This window comes from Vipera ursinii, assembly GCF_947247035.1.
Source record: "Vipera ursinii genome assembly, chromosome: 10".
Lineage (NCBI taxonomy): Eukaryota > Metazoa > Chordata > Lepidosauria > Squamata > Viperidae > Vipera > Vipera ursinii.
In genome coordinates this window covers 21,381,645-21,396,515 of record NC_139520.1, presented here as the reverse complement: position 1 = coordinate 21,396,515, position 14,871 = coordinate 21,381,645, and positions in this window count along the sequence as shown.

The following is a 14,871-nucleotide window of genomic DNA, read 5'->3' as shown; positions in this document are numbered from 1 at the left end:
TGTGCGAAGCCTGATTAAGGTAGCCCTATTTTTAGCCCTCTGTGCTGAACCTGGCTCTTCTTCAGATTGTGGTTTAGAAGTCTTCTTTGACAAGGTCTCGGGGACTGGAGATGGGACGTCAGCCAAACCTGGGATGCAGGCCTTGGGGCAATTAACGTCGGCACCACCATCAGAATATGTGTTCCAGCAGTCAGAAGGATTTATTCCCTTGGAAGCAGATCCTAATACAGCTCAACAAAGAGATTGCAGGAGTCAGTTGTGATGGAAAGCAGATTTAGGGTTTGTAGAGGAAGCGTCCAGCTGGCCTGGCCAGGACCGCAAGATGTAGGGTAGGAGATGACTGGCAGCTACTTTACAGGAACTTGTTCCCTGGAGGGAAATTGTGGGCAGAATTCACTCCTTTCCTTCTCTCCTTTGATCTGTGACTGGAAAGGAAACACAATGTCTTGTGATGCTATTCTTAAGATTCTGCAGAAGATTCTGCTCTGGTCGATGGCCAGATAATCTGGCCTGGGGACTCAAAAGGAACCCCGGGGGTCCCTTTCCTGCTTTGCTTAGTCTCGGAGCCCTTCCAGGATGGTCTTCTGCCAGTGGGCAGAGCTGCCCAGGGGCAAGGACGGGCACTTCTCAAGGAGTGAGAAGCCAGGCTGGTAGTGTGAGTCCTTCCACAGGCTTTCAGACCAGGTCTCCCAAAAGGAAGCTGTTTGGGGTGATGGGAGTTGTAGTCCAACATTTCTTGAGGAGGATCAGCTGACTGGGAAAAGGAGTTGTCATCTGCAGCAGCATCAGGGTGTGTTTGTGCTATCGATGCTCTCTTGTCTACATGTCTGGCAGCCTTCCTTCCTTCCTTCCTCCCTCCCTCCCTCCCTCCCTCCCTCCCTCCCTCCCTCCCATTTCCAACCTCTCTCTCCTTCCTCCCTCCCAGGGTGGGAAAGGCTGGCAGACAAGATTCGGGGTAGGGGTCTGCATTGCAAAGATAACAAAACTTTTACGGGAAGACTCCCAGCAGCCTAAGCGGGTAGCCTTGCCCCTCTCCTGCAGAGGGGTCCCTTTCACACAGAGCGCTGGGTATCTCCGTCGGAGCAGGGCCCTGGCCAGCTTGGGCTCCTGGGCCAGGCTGGCCAGGCAGTCAGGGGCCTCGTATGGCAGTGAGGGGCAAAGGGGGAAGGTGGTGGGCTGCAACTGGGCCTTTGAAGAGCCGGCCTGGAGAGCTGAAGAGCAGCAAGCCAGAGCGAGGGAGATTCCTCTGAACAGTTGCCTGCTGCTCTCCACCTTCCCTCTCCCGACCTCGAAGGATGTTGGAGGGTGTCATCACATCAGCCTTTCCCAGCCGCTGGGACATGGGGCGGGGTGTGTGTGTTGGGGGTGTGTGATCCTTCTTCCTGGGGTTGGCTGCCAAGAACAGCAGCAAAGTCCGGCAGGTTGGGGCAGGAAGGGAAGGCTGGGAGCTGATTTGTAGCATGCACATCCCCCCCCGCCCCGAGTTCTCCCCCCTCCCCCTTCTTCCCAGTGGCCGGCTGCCAACGCCATGCAAAAAAGAGAGAAACCCTTTAAAATAAACTCATCTCCAGGTTTGTTTCCATGTCACTGAAGTGTGGGAAGAACAAAGCTGAGCTGACATATGATTTTTTTGGGGTGTGTGTGTGAAACCTGGAGACCCCTTCCATCCTGATAATGCCCCAAGACTTGCTGGAAATACCGTCCACACAATTCCCACCAGTGAAGTGTTGGGTCCACGTGATGATCCGCTTTACAACCATCATGATTTAATAACTGTAATGGGCAGGCCTAGGTCTGAGGTCATTCCATCTTTTAGTTTCCTGGTTTTCCCAAAAATGGCAAAGAGATTTTCTTTAAAAAGTGTTCACTGCCTGTCAACTGGTCTTTTGGGCCTGCTGCAAATGACCTGCATGAGCAGAAAACATGTGGCCTTTATTGAATGAACACTCTGTGACTTCTGGAGAACAGCAACCTGGAAGGCCAGGGTGAATGCCTTGTTTTGAGAACATCAGGGGTGCAGGCTTGAGATAAGAAGACCTAGTCTTTGTCCAGCTGGTAAGAACTGGGAGAGAAAGGCCAGGCCAACACTGGAAGTTCACAAGGGCTATGCTTCTCAGTGGCACATCAGCACAACCAACAGGTAATCCTTAACAACCACAACTGAAGTCAAAATTTCTGCTGCTAAGCGAGACAGTTGTTGATAATTGAGCTTAAACTCATCAAAGGCTGAGCTGAACTTGAAGAAGTCATCTTTTCCCTCTCTGCCATCTCTTGATCCTGGTTTCCCACGCATCAGTCATTTTCCCCCCCCCCCCATGTCTTGCTTTCCCCTTCTTGGGCAGTGTTTCTCAACTTTTACAACTTTGAGATGGGTGGGGAATCCTGGGAGTTGAAGTCCACACATCCTAAAGTTGTAAAAGTTGAGAAATTCTGCTTGAAAATCTTGTCTTCTCTTTTCCTAGCTCTTGCGGCCTCAAAGGTCCCCCGATTGGCTGGCCTTTCAGTGACATCACAGCAGTTCACCCAATCCCTATCAACCGCTTCAACTCTGCATTTCTTGGACCAGTTTGGAAAAGGAGAAGCAAAGGGTCCCCATCCTCACACGCCGGTTGATATAGAGTGAGCCAAATAAAATTCAGTCCGACTAAGTTGTATATCGCATCCTCTCCACTCCTCCTATGATATTGTTTCCAAGAAGAAGGAACCCCAAGGTTGCAGAGGAAGGTTGGAAAACATTCCCCCCCCTCGTATTTTTGAAGGTCATCTTTTCCAATCTTGGAGATGTTCTTTGAGCAGATTTTTGGACTTCTTCTTCCATGAGTAAAGCTTGGCTGACTTTGAGGGAGACCTCGGCCAACATTTTCCCAGTAAAAACTTCCACCAATTCTTCCAGGACCGTGCCAAAGAAACTCTTGGACAAAATTCTCGCTCTACAGCTACCGCCAGGCAGGGAAATTGCTAAGGCTGGGAGGATTTCTAATTTCCTTTCTTAATGTTCATTATTTTTTGCTTTCTGCAAGCGCCAACTGAGCAACGAATTGCAAGCGTCCCACACGATTTCGCTCCTGCCTGGTCCTTTCTGAACAATTACAACAGGACTGAAAAAAGGGGCTTAAGACCAGTCCTCACACTTAGGACCGCTGCAACATTCCGCACAGTTACAGGATTAGAATTCAGTCGCTTGGCAACCGGCCTGTATTGAGGACAGTTGCAGCATCCAGGGGTCGGCCGATCCCAATCTGCAGACGGCTTCCCACAAGCAGAGTCAATAAGGGAAGTTGGATTCTACCCCGATCCCATAATGAGTCCTGACGGATCTTAATGGAGATGAAAACATATGAAGGACGGTTCAAAGAACTCGGTATGGCCAGTCTGGAGAAAAGGAGGACGAGGGGTGACATGACAGCAGCATTCCAGTATTTGAGGGGCTGCCACAAAGAGGGGGTCAAGCTACTGTCCAAAGCGCCTGAAGGCAGGACAAGAAGCAAGGGATGGGAATGAATCAAGGAGAGAAGCAACTTCCTAACAGTGAGGATAATTAACCGGTGGAACGGCTTGCCTTGACAAATTGTGAATGCTCCAATACTGGAGGTTTTTAAAAAAGAGATTGGACAACCATTTGCCTGGAATGGTAGAGGGTCTCCTGCTTGAGCAGGGGGTTGGACTAGAAGACCTCCAAGGTCCAATCAAGCTCTGTTCTGATTGATTGATTGATTGATTGATTGATTAATTAATGGAACAACTCAAGATGTTACACCCATTTATGTTCTTTTTTTCCTCTTACTGTTTGGGAGACAATTTTTTGTTTTCAAAAAAGAGTCACCCTCATTCACTTCTTTGATGGAGCACTCGGACACCAGGACTTGACGCTAAAGTTGCCACAACCTTGCGCTACACAGAGGCCGTTGCCTGGCTCCTGTCTGTGCAGGCACAATGCCAAGTCAGCGGCCCCAGCTGCAAGCTGAACTTTGATCTTCCTGTCCACTTCTCAGCTCCTTTTTCTGAACTTTTCATAAAGGTTTCCTCCAAGTGATTGTTTTGGGCTGAGGCCAAGACTTCACATTCCTCCCAGGAGTCAAACATGCCTCTCAAGCACAGGAGAAAAGAACTTAGTCACTTGCGAACTTCCAGTGTTGGCCTGGCCTTTCTCTCCCAGTTCTCACCAGCTGGACGAAGACTAGGTCTTCTTATCTCAAGCCTGCACCCCTGATGTTCTCAAAACAAGGCATTCACCCTGGCCTTCCAGGTTGCTATTCTCCAGAAGTCACAGAGCGTTCGTTCAATAAAGGCCGCATGTTTTCTGCTCATGCAGGTCATTTGCAGCAGGCCCAAAAGACCAGTTGACAGGCAGTGAACACTTGTTAAAGAAAATCTCCGTGCCATTTTTGGGGAAACCAGGAAACTAAAAGATGGAATGACCTCAGACCTAGGCCTGCCCATTACAGTCGTTAAGTCATGATGGTCGTAAAGCGGATGTGACCGACTCATTTTATGATCTTTGCCTGCAATGCCCAAAACAAATAATAAATGCCACTTTTCAGCAAAAACGTAAAATGGGGTCATGTGATGGTAGTATACTGAATGTGGTCCTATGGTTGAGTGCCTAACACAGTCACATGATGGTGAGGGAGACAGCTGTCAAAACTTTGGAACAGGGTCATAAGTACCTTTGCGGGGGCGGGGGGGGGAGTCCATTGTAACTTTGAGCAGCTGCAAACCAACCAGGCATAAGTCAAGGATTATGTGTGGCCCTTCCAGGGATGTCCAAAAGTCAACACAACAAACAAGCAGGCTGTCACAGCTATCAGAGCTACTAGGAGCCGTGCTGGCGCAGTGGTTAGAATGCAGTATTGCAGACTAATTCTGCCGACAGCCGGGAGTTCGATCCTGACCAGCTCAAGGTTGACTCAGCCTTCCATCCTTCTGAGGTATATAAAATGGGGACCCAAATTGTTGGGGGCCATAGACTGGCTCTGTAAACCTCTTAGAGAGGGTTGTACAAGCACTACGAAGTGGAATATAAGTGCCCTTGCTCATGATGCTGCTGAACTGACTCTGCATTCTCGAGGGTCCACAGAGGCCAGGAAAAGAATGAAGTCCTGGCCCACCATAATTTGCAAAATTTGGAGATGCTGTTTCAAACCCTGAAATACACTGCTTTATAAAAAGGAGTGCAGATAGTCCTTGACTTACAACTATTTGTTTAGTGACCATTCCAAGTTACAGCGGCTCTGAAAAAAGTGACTTTTGATGGTTTTTCCCACTTATGACCATCGCAGCCTCCCCGTGGTCACTTAAACCAAACGTCTTAACAAAATCCACTTAACAAAAACTTTGGGCTCAATCTTGTCGTAAGTTGAGGACGACCTGTTTAATAAAATGCAAATAAATAAAAACCTCCTTTAAAAAAAATTTCTCTGTCCTTCTTATCACCTTTCTTATCAATCTAATATCTTCTTCCAGAGCTGGGTAACAAATGCAGCTCATCCCAGTTTAGTAGCCAGTGATCCCTCTTCCGTGTTTGCTTGTTTTTAAAACCCGAGATTAGGCTTGGAACCGTCCCCACGCGATCCCTCACAGGTGGTGGCTTCCTTCTGATCTGTTTTGGAGAGGAAGGACCGAGTGTCTGCAACTCAGCTGTCTCCAGCAGCCATTCCTCTGGCTTGATCTCAGGCTGTTGTTTGGAAGCGGGAACAGCCTGGGGCTTTGCTTGGGGTAAAATTAGCCTCTGACTGGGCCTGGGGAGAATGTCCCTTCGGCTCGGCCTGCTTTCCGTGGCCGAGCAGCACCACCTGTGCTTGCCCTTCTGCTCCCTCGCTCGCTCTCTGCAAATGTCAGCACCTGTTTGCTGTTATTTCTCTCCTCCCGCCCGCCCGGCTCAGCTTTCCGCCTCGATAAATATTAATGGGCGACCTCGAGGCGACTTTTTGCCCCACCGAAAGGTGCCCTTTGGGGAGCACTCAGCTTCCTTTCTGGAGGCTGCTGCCGCTCCGCTCCGGCTCTTGCAGACGGGCTCTGTGTCAGCGCGCCCTCTCGGATGCTGGCTTGTTATTCCAGCTGTTGGTCAGGCACAGACTGCCAGACCTTTGCCTTCGGCAGGGGTGTGGGATCCAAGGGGAAGGGTTTAGGTTCAAGGACTTGGCTGTCACTTCCATGAGCTTTAGGCAGCAAGGCCAGCAGCCGAGATAATGGGAACTGTAGTCCGAAACGTCTGGTAGGTGGCAGAGTGGCTTAGAGCTGCAGTCAAGGGCCCATGAACTGGCAGAAGAAAAATATATAGCTGCTTTTCACCAGCATGTACAATATTAGCAATAGAAATGCAAGCTTTCCACTGAACGTAGGGCCAAAAGTTTGCCTTACCCTCAATATTAGTAATAAGCAGACAATTTGTGACCCGTGGAGTCATTGTTCCAGACATATTTCCTTACCTAAACAGAGAAAGAGAGAAACCACAGACAGGCAAATAAGCAGTGGGGATTGATTTCCGATTTCCTGCTGTCTTCTCCACTGACTTTCCTTGTGGGAAGCTGGCGGGGAAAGTTGGAAATGACAAACAGGTGACCGTGGCTGACTGGCAGCATTGAAACAGCCACAACTTTGCCAAATTTCAGTCCCATGGGAGTCAGGGGTCCTGGATTTGGGAGGCATTCTTTAAGTTAGCCTATTTGTGGAAAGTGGATTCAACCATGGTTGTCCTCGGATGTGCTGTTTCACCCAATGGAAGGCTGGTAGTGCGTAGATTATAGTGACAACTTGAATGAAAGAAGTGTTGTGGCACCTTGGTAGCCAGTCCAGATCCTGCCTTTGGTAATCCCGAAAGGCAGAACGGATAACAAGGCTCAGAAGCAAGGCCCAGGATGGCAGGGGAATTCTGGGAGCTGAAGGGCACACATCTTAACATTGCCAAGATTGAGAAACATTGGTGGGATTCCTTGGCAGGGCTTACAAAACATGGGTCTTTAGGCAAACTTTGTGCTGCTGCTGGAATTCAATGCCTGAGTAATTTGTTGTTCTTTCTGCACACACCTCTCACAAAGCACGTCTAAGATCCCATGTGAAGCTTTTTTCTTTTTCTTTTTAAAGGAACCATGCCTGCTGCAGCTTTAAAAGGGCCCAGGGGAAGAATGCTGGGCCTAACTGCCAAGGCTTTGATCCCCAGCAAATCTTGCCTAGAATAAACCACCTTAAAAAGCCCTTGGTTGCTGCTTGGTCTCCTATCCAGCCCTCTTCTGGCTTTGAGACGCCTTGAAGCCCGTAGCTCGATTCTAGCACGAAACACCCTTTTTATTCTTCAACTGTGTGAGAGACCCTCCTGCCTCCATTTCAGCTGCTCCCCAAACATTTGCTGCCCTCCCTGGTCCCCCTGCCCAGACTGGGGCCACCTGCGGAGCAGGGGATCCCTGGTGGATCAGAGCTTTGGTCTTCAGGGATGAGGTCACACAATCTGCTTGATCCTTCAGCCAGCTATGGGGAACGTCACGCTTTCAGCACCGGGAGAGATGACATTCCCCCCATGTGCAGAATGCAGCACAGCTGTTGGGAGCAGCACAGCTTGTATCACCACTGGGGAAGCCCAGAGCTCTGTATGTGGGTGGGTGGGTGGGTGGTGCTTGTGTGGGAAAGCTCCTCGGTCAGGCGGGGCAGGGGGGTTTGTCATTGCCTTTGGAGATCTCTGTTCCCCAGGTGGCTAAACAAATCCAGGCCCTGGTAGCAGTTCCTGCTGGCCTTTTGACTCACCCCTCCAACTTATTGGGGCGGGGGGGTGGGCTTTCCTAGCAGCAGGGTAGCACATATTTGGCCTGGCCAAGTCTCCAGCAGCCCACCTACCTGTCTCCCCAGGCCAGGACCATGGGACACTGCCACTGGTTGGAGTGGGCTTGACAGGTCCTCAAAGCCTTGTGTGCCCCATCACATCTGGCCAATAAAGAATTGTATTGATTGCATTGTGTCCTCTCCTCTCCTCTCCTCTCCTCTCCTCTCCTCTCCCAGGGCTTGTCTTCCCAGACATGCAGATCCCAGGATTCCCTGCCAGCTGAGAGACTCTGCTGCCTGGGAATTTGGGAGCTGCAGCCATGGGAAGGGTCCCAGCTTGGCAGCAGGGGGGCTTCTGTATGGCACTGAGATCCAAGGATACTGAGCCCTTTTTTTGTGCAGGAAAGGGTCCCGGATTTGAGGGATGTTGGCTTCTTGTCCCAGCAGACTTGGGGAGCTAAATTTAGAGCAGGACAGCTTCAGTTTAGGCTACTTTCCTTCTGGGTGAACTTGGAACATCTGGGAACGTTGAGGTTCACCAAGGGAAGCTTTGCAGCCCCTCTCCCTCTGATGGGCAGCCATCCCCTAAAGGGAAGGGAGAAAGCCCTCTCCCCAGAATTGGCTACTTGGCCGGATTTCGTTTGCTGCCAGCTGGGGCTTCTGGTGCACTTTGCCTTTGCTGATGCTCCTGCGCGCCTTCCAGGTGGGGTGGCCTTCATGTTCCCTCCCGCCCCCGGGTCACACCGCCAGCCCCCGTTTTCCGCTCTTCCCCCCCCGTCTGCTCCGTTTGCTTGCCCCCCTCCAGGCTGGAACGAGGCGCCCCGGTCTCTTCCAGGCGGCTTCTCGGGAGGAGAGGGCCGGGCTCCGCGGCGGGTCCAAGGGCAGCCCCCCGCCTCCCCCGGGGCATTGCCTCTCGGCGTCAAGGAGGCGCGGCGGCGGTGGCGGCGCGGGGGGGGGGAGCGGCGGCGTCCCTCTTGGCCTTGGCGGGCGGCCCGACGCTCCCCACCTCCTGCAAAGTCGGCGGGGGGGGGGGAGCGAGGAGCCGGCTCCGGCGGGCGCGGGGCTTGGCTGGCTGGGGAAGCGCGGCTGGTGGTGCGGAGACCCTCCTCCGGGAGGGAGGGAGGGAGGGAGGGAAGGAGGGGGCCAGGCAGCGGCCAGCCAGCCAGCCAGCCAGCCGGCGCGATGGCGCTTCCGAGTTCGCAGCCAAACTTTGCACGGGCGGCGGCGGCTTCTCCGCCCGGGCGTAAGGACCGCTAGAGCGGCGGCGGCTGGCGAGCGGACCCCGCCTTGGGCCGCAGCAGGACAGCCCGCGCCAGCCCCGGAGCCGCCTCCCCAGCGCCGGCGGAGCAGCGGCGGCAACGGCTGCAACGGCGGCGGGGAGGCTGCAGCCGGGAGCCCGCGGAGCGCCGCCAACTCCCGCCCCGACCGCTCCGGCCGCCCGGCGCCTGCAAGATGAGCGGCCGGCCGGGGGGAGCCTCTTCCAGCCGCCGCCGCCGCGGCCGCGGCTCCTCCCGGGCAAGATGAGCGCTTCTCCGCGGAAGGAGGCGCCGATCTCCCGCAAGCAGCGCCTGATGGCCGCGGTGGCGTCCGGGGACGAGTGTGCGGGGGCGTCGGCGGCGAAGAGCCGCTGCTGCCCGCCCGCGCCCGCGTCCCCGGCCGCCGCCGCCTGCCCCTCCTCCGGCGCGGCGCTCTGCTGCTTCATCTGCGGCGGCGGGATCAGCCGGGGCAAGGAGCGGCGGCTGCAAGTGCGGGCGCCGCGCGGCCCCCAGCCCTTCTTCCCCTTCCTGCAGCACCAGGAGCCGGCGCCCGGCGCGCGGGAGGTGAGCGCCGAGGGCTGCGCCCTGGTCTGCGCCGTCTGCCGCTGCTTCCTGGCCGAGCAGTGGGACGCCTTCGAGCGGGCGCGGACGCCGGTGGAGAAGCGCATGTACTGGCTCAAGCGGCCCTACCAGTGCGAGGGCCCCGCGGCGGCGGCGGGAGGGCTGCGCCGGGCGCCGCAGGAGTGGAACCCGGGCTACGCGCTGGGCACGGACGACGAGCGCCTCCCCGGCAGCAGCCCCGACCAGCCTCCCGACCAGCAGCGGCGGCGGCGGCGGCGGCCCCGGGGATCGCCCGCGCCGGCCCCGCCCGACGACTCCTCGCTCTCCTCGCTCTCGGACGCCGAGACCTTGTCGGAGACCGAGCCGCGCTTCCCCGCCGCGCCGGGCAGCCCCGAGGCCGGGCGCGCGGAGGAGCGGAAGAGGCTGGGCGCGCATCTGCCCGCTCGGCCCCTACAGGGGAGCCAGCTGCGGCCGCCCCCGGAAGAGGCGTCGGCGGCGGCGATCCCCTTTCACCCGGGGAACGGGCTGCCACTGGCTCCGAAGCTTCGCAGGAAGCGGCAGCGGCCGGCGCGGTGCCGGGCACGTGGGGCTCTCCTTTGGAGCGCGCCCATGGACGCCTTTGGACGGTCGCAGCCCGGCTTGGAAGCGCGGCGAGTCGAGGGGGCAGCGGGCGAGTGGCCCCGGGCGCCCTCGGGCTGCTGTTCGTCGGAGGAGAGCGAGATCAACATCACCAGCGACGAGGAGCCCCGGACGGCGGCCGGCAACGGCGGCGGCGGCGGCGCGGGAGCCTCGGCGCGGGGGACCGGGCTGGCCTGCTACGTCTGCGGCTCCCCCCTGACGCCGGGCTCGCAGCAGCGCCTCCACGTGCAGAAGCAGGAGAAAGCCTCGACGGCGCCCTTCTTCCCCTTCCTCTGGCTGCACAGCCCGCCGCCCGGCGCCCTCCCGCTTAGCGCCGCGGGCAGCGCCCTGGTCTGCCCCGCCTGCCACGCCTCGCTCATGCAGCAGTGGCACAGCTTCGAGGGCGCCAATGTGCCCGTCCTGCAGCGGCTCTACGTGGTGCCCCTGGCGGCCGCCCAGCCTCGGAGGGCCGGCCCGGCCAGAGAGGAAGGCCCCCCCGGGGCCCCGCAGCCCCGCTCGCCGCCGGAAGCCTGCTACCTCTGTGGGGTGGACTGCAGCCAGGACGGGCGCCCCGTCTCGGCCAAGGCCCCCAATGGCAGCTCCAAGGGGGCCATGCACTTCCCCTTCCTCAGCCACCTGCCCTGCCCGCCACGCGCCAAGGGGCCGGACCAGCGCTGCCAGGTGCGCAGCTGCCCCCGCTGCTACCTGGTGCTGCAGGACTTGTGGGCTACCTACCTGGCCTGCCGCAACGAGGAATGCATCGCTTCTGTGCAGAGCTTCCTGGGCAGGTACCACCAGGTCTTCGCCGCCGTTGGGGAGGCTGAGGCCACGGCCAGGACCCCAAGCTTGACCCAGGCAGGCCTGGCCTCCTCCGGCTGTTACGTCTGCGGTGCCCAGCTGAGCCCTGGCAAGGAGTTCCAAGTCAGCGTCAACCCTCCTGCCGGCCGCTTTGGTGAAAAGGAGCCCTTTTTCCCTTTCCTGGCCATCTATCCACCGGCTCCACGGGCCAGGCCGGCCGAGGCCACGGGGATCGTGGCCACCTGCCTGCTGTGCTACCACGACCTCCTGGCCCAGTGGCTGCAGCATGAGCAGAGCAGCGCCCAGCACCCCAGCAGCGCCTGGTCTCGGCAATACAAGGTGGACACCTTTGCTTGCTTCTTCTGCCGACAAGAGAAGAAACGGCACCTTGGATTAAGAGGGGTGCCAGTGGCCAGGCTGCCCGTCTTCTTGGGCTCCTTCCGGGGTCCGGGCACCTTGCTGGTGGATGACGGCAAGCGGCTGACCATTGGTGCTTGCCCCGAGTGTGCCATGCTGGTGCTGGCAGGCAAGTCGGCAGTGGCCAGGGATCTTTTGGCTCTGCCTGCAACTGCGCCGCTGTCCCTCCAAAAGGTAAGCTTCTGGTTGGCCTTCTGATGGGGCCTGGTTGCCTGGCACCAACCACCCTTGCAAAGGCTCTTGGGCAGGTGCCAGGCTGGGGGCTTTTGAGCCAAGACGTATCTCCGGCATCCGGGTTCAGCCAATGAATTTCTGTCCAGGTATGTGAGGACGCTGGAGCCTGTTAGCCGTACCGCAGGAAGCGCATCAGTGCCCAGAGTTGACAAGACATGCTTGTTTTTAAATAGGGCTGCTGTTCTAGTTTTGCATCCTAATCCTTTGGACCCTCGTCCCCCCCACCCCCCCCTATTGCTTTCTAGTTCTGTGCCGGGCATCATTTCTGGAGGGAGCCAAGAAAGGAGTAAGGTCGCGTTTTGCCCGTCCCTCTTGAATCCTGCAAAAGGCTGGGGTCCCTTGCAGAGCAATTGCCCAGCCGAGTCTCCTGAGTCATAGTTTGCAGACCAGGGTTTGATGGAGATGGGCAGAACTTCCCTCCTGCCTCATCGCCGGAGAGCAGAGCCCTTCCAGGTGGTTTGGGTTTTTGACAGCAAAGGCTTTAAGGCTCTTCAAACCTGGCCCTTTTATGACTTGTGGATTTCAACTCCCAGAATTCCTCAGCCAGGTCACATTCCGTAATAGTGAAAAACTGTTGTCTGTCAGCAAGGCTTTGCTCCAGGTTGATTGAGGAATGGCCCCTACCACGTGGACTGGGGCAGAGATGTTTCGCCTCCGCTTGTGTTTATTGGTTGCCTTAGAGACCTTTAAGATAGCAACTTTCATGAGAGCCACAAGGTTGAAAGGTTCAGGAATTGTGGCCAACCGTCAAGGAAGACCATCTCAGGAGTAACTTGGACAGAAGCTGATCTCCTCTGAGGGCACCGTTCAGTAGGAGGATGGGGAAGAAGAGGCTTCTTGAAGCTTCTCTTCTGCTTTGAAGAACTTTGCAGTCCAGATTGCGTCTGGAAGTCGGGAACCTTCACGCTGTTTAACAGAATAACAGAGCTGGAAGGGATCTTGGTCATCTAGTCCAACCCCTGCTCACACGGGAGACTTAGTCTATGTCATTCCAGACAAATCCAATCTCTTCTTAAAAGCCCCCAGTGAGGGAGTATCCACAACTTCTGGAGGCAAGCAGTTCCACTGGTTAATTGTTTTCACTGTCAGGAAATTCCTCCTTAGTTCTAGGTTGGTTCCCTCCTTGAAGAGTTTCCATCACTGAAAAAAGGGACTTATGACCGTTTCTCACACTAATGACCATAGCAGCATCCCCACGGTCAAATTCAGACACTTGGCAACTGACTCAGAGTTATGACGGTCACAGTGTCCCGGGGTCACATGAGCCTCTTTTGCGACTTTCTGACAAGCAAAGTCAATGGGGAAGCTGGCTTCACTTAACAACCAGGCTACTAACTTAACGGCTGCAGGGATTCACTTAACAACCGTGGCAAAAAAGGTCATAAAATGGGGCAAAAATTGACTTAACCACGGTCTTACCTAGCAACAGAACTTTTCGGCCCTCTGTTTTCATCGTAAGTCAAGGACTACGTGTATTTCCAAGGCAGGGGAGGGGGCTGTTTTTTATGAAGCTCAGGTGCGATCAGCACCCGACTCATTGCTGCTGCCTTTCTTGCTGTAAGTTTTCCTTTCCCTCCCTGTATAAGGTCATGAGTTCACAGAGCGCTCCGTGTGTGTGTGTGTGTGTGTGTGTGTGTGTGTGTGTGTGTGTGTTCTGTGCCAGGCCAGGGAACAGGTGGTGCTAGAGGATCCCGGCCCCCTCCCAAAGTCTTGCGGAGCCTGCCTGTCATCGCATGAATATCAGCGGGAGACGTCCACATCTGTTTCCCTGCAGTGTTTGTCATCGAGGAGGAAGGGGGTGGGAAGTCCGATAAGGGCTGGCTTGCACCATGAAGCCCATGGCTCTCTGCCCAATGGAGGAGGGCTGGGCTAGGAAGTCCGGTGGCCGCCTGTTCCACCAACAAGTAAGGCCCCCACTTTGCAACTTTCCTGGAGGGAAGAAGCCAAGGGCTTGTGTCCCAGCCCCTCCGTCCCTCCTCCGCCCTTTGCTCTTTTAACAGATCGCCTGGCTGCCAAACGGCAGTTCCTGCTTGTTTTGGCAGCCTGCTCGGCATCTGTTTCAGGAAAGGCCCATGAAAAATGGTCGGTTCGGCTCTGGCCTGACGCACCGTGGGCGGCTCTTGACACTTGCCTTCTTGCCAGGAATCTGGAGCCCAGTGAGGGGCCGAGGCTGTGCAAACCATCTTGGGGGTGCCAAGCGAAGCAAGGTGGATGTTGGGGAGATTTGGGGGAGATGCTCACCAAAGCCACGCCGTGCAGCTGAAAAGCTCAGTGGCACTGTGGCTTCTCGTCTGGGTTGATAAGTCAGGGGAACAGCTTTTTCCTGGACTTCCGGAGAGCCTGGACAGACAGGGTCAAAGCGTTGATCTGTTTATCCAGGAGCTGTTCCAACTGTGTGCAGGGCCCGAGGGTGGATAGGAGCCTCCTTGATCCACGGGGTGGTCAAGGAGGGCCACGGATTCATCCAACCTTGTGTGAGCCCATCTGGTTTCACTCTCCTTTGCTTTCACGTCCTTAAAAGCTGGAAACCGGATTGAAAAGAAAATCTTGCAGGTCTCTATCGCAGGCGCTGTCTGCTGTGACTGGCAGCTCAAGAGCACCAGGTCAAATGCTGTGAGAAGGCTCAGTTGCTGTGAAAGGCTTCGAGGCCGGGTTCGGCCCTTGCTCAAAAGCTGCCCGGTCCCGCTTCGTAAAGAGTGATTCTCTTGCACGGCTTTCCAGGACAGAAAAGGCGCGGAATTTTCAGAAGAAAAAATGCACGTTGCCATTTGCAGCTTCTGGGCTAGGTGGCTGGGTAGGTAAAGAGGTGAGGGAGGAAGAAGGAAGGAAGTTAGTGGAGGAAGGGAGGGAAGGAGGGAGGGAAGGGAAGGAGGAAGGAAGGAAAAGAGGTGACAGAGGCAGGAAGGAAGAAGGAAGGAAGTTAGTAGAGAAAGGGAGAAGAAAGGGGAGTTGGGAAGGAGGGAGGGAGGGAGGGAAGGGGAGGGAAAGAGGAAGGAAGGGAAGGGCGGGAGGGAGGGAGGGAGGGAGGGAGGAAGGAAGGAAGGAAGGAAGGAAGGAAGCTTTATATTTTTCTGTAGTTTGCTTCCTTTTTTCTTTCCAGGAAGGAAAAGCAAGCAAGCTTATATTTTATACTAATCAAGAGTCAAGAGATCACTTGATGGTTGGGTCTTGGTGGGCGGTGTGTAGCAAAGTGGGCCTTGATTTAACAGCCCCCCCTAAAGGGTCTGAAGGCGTG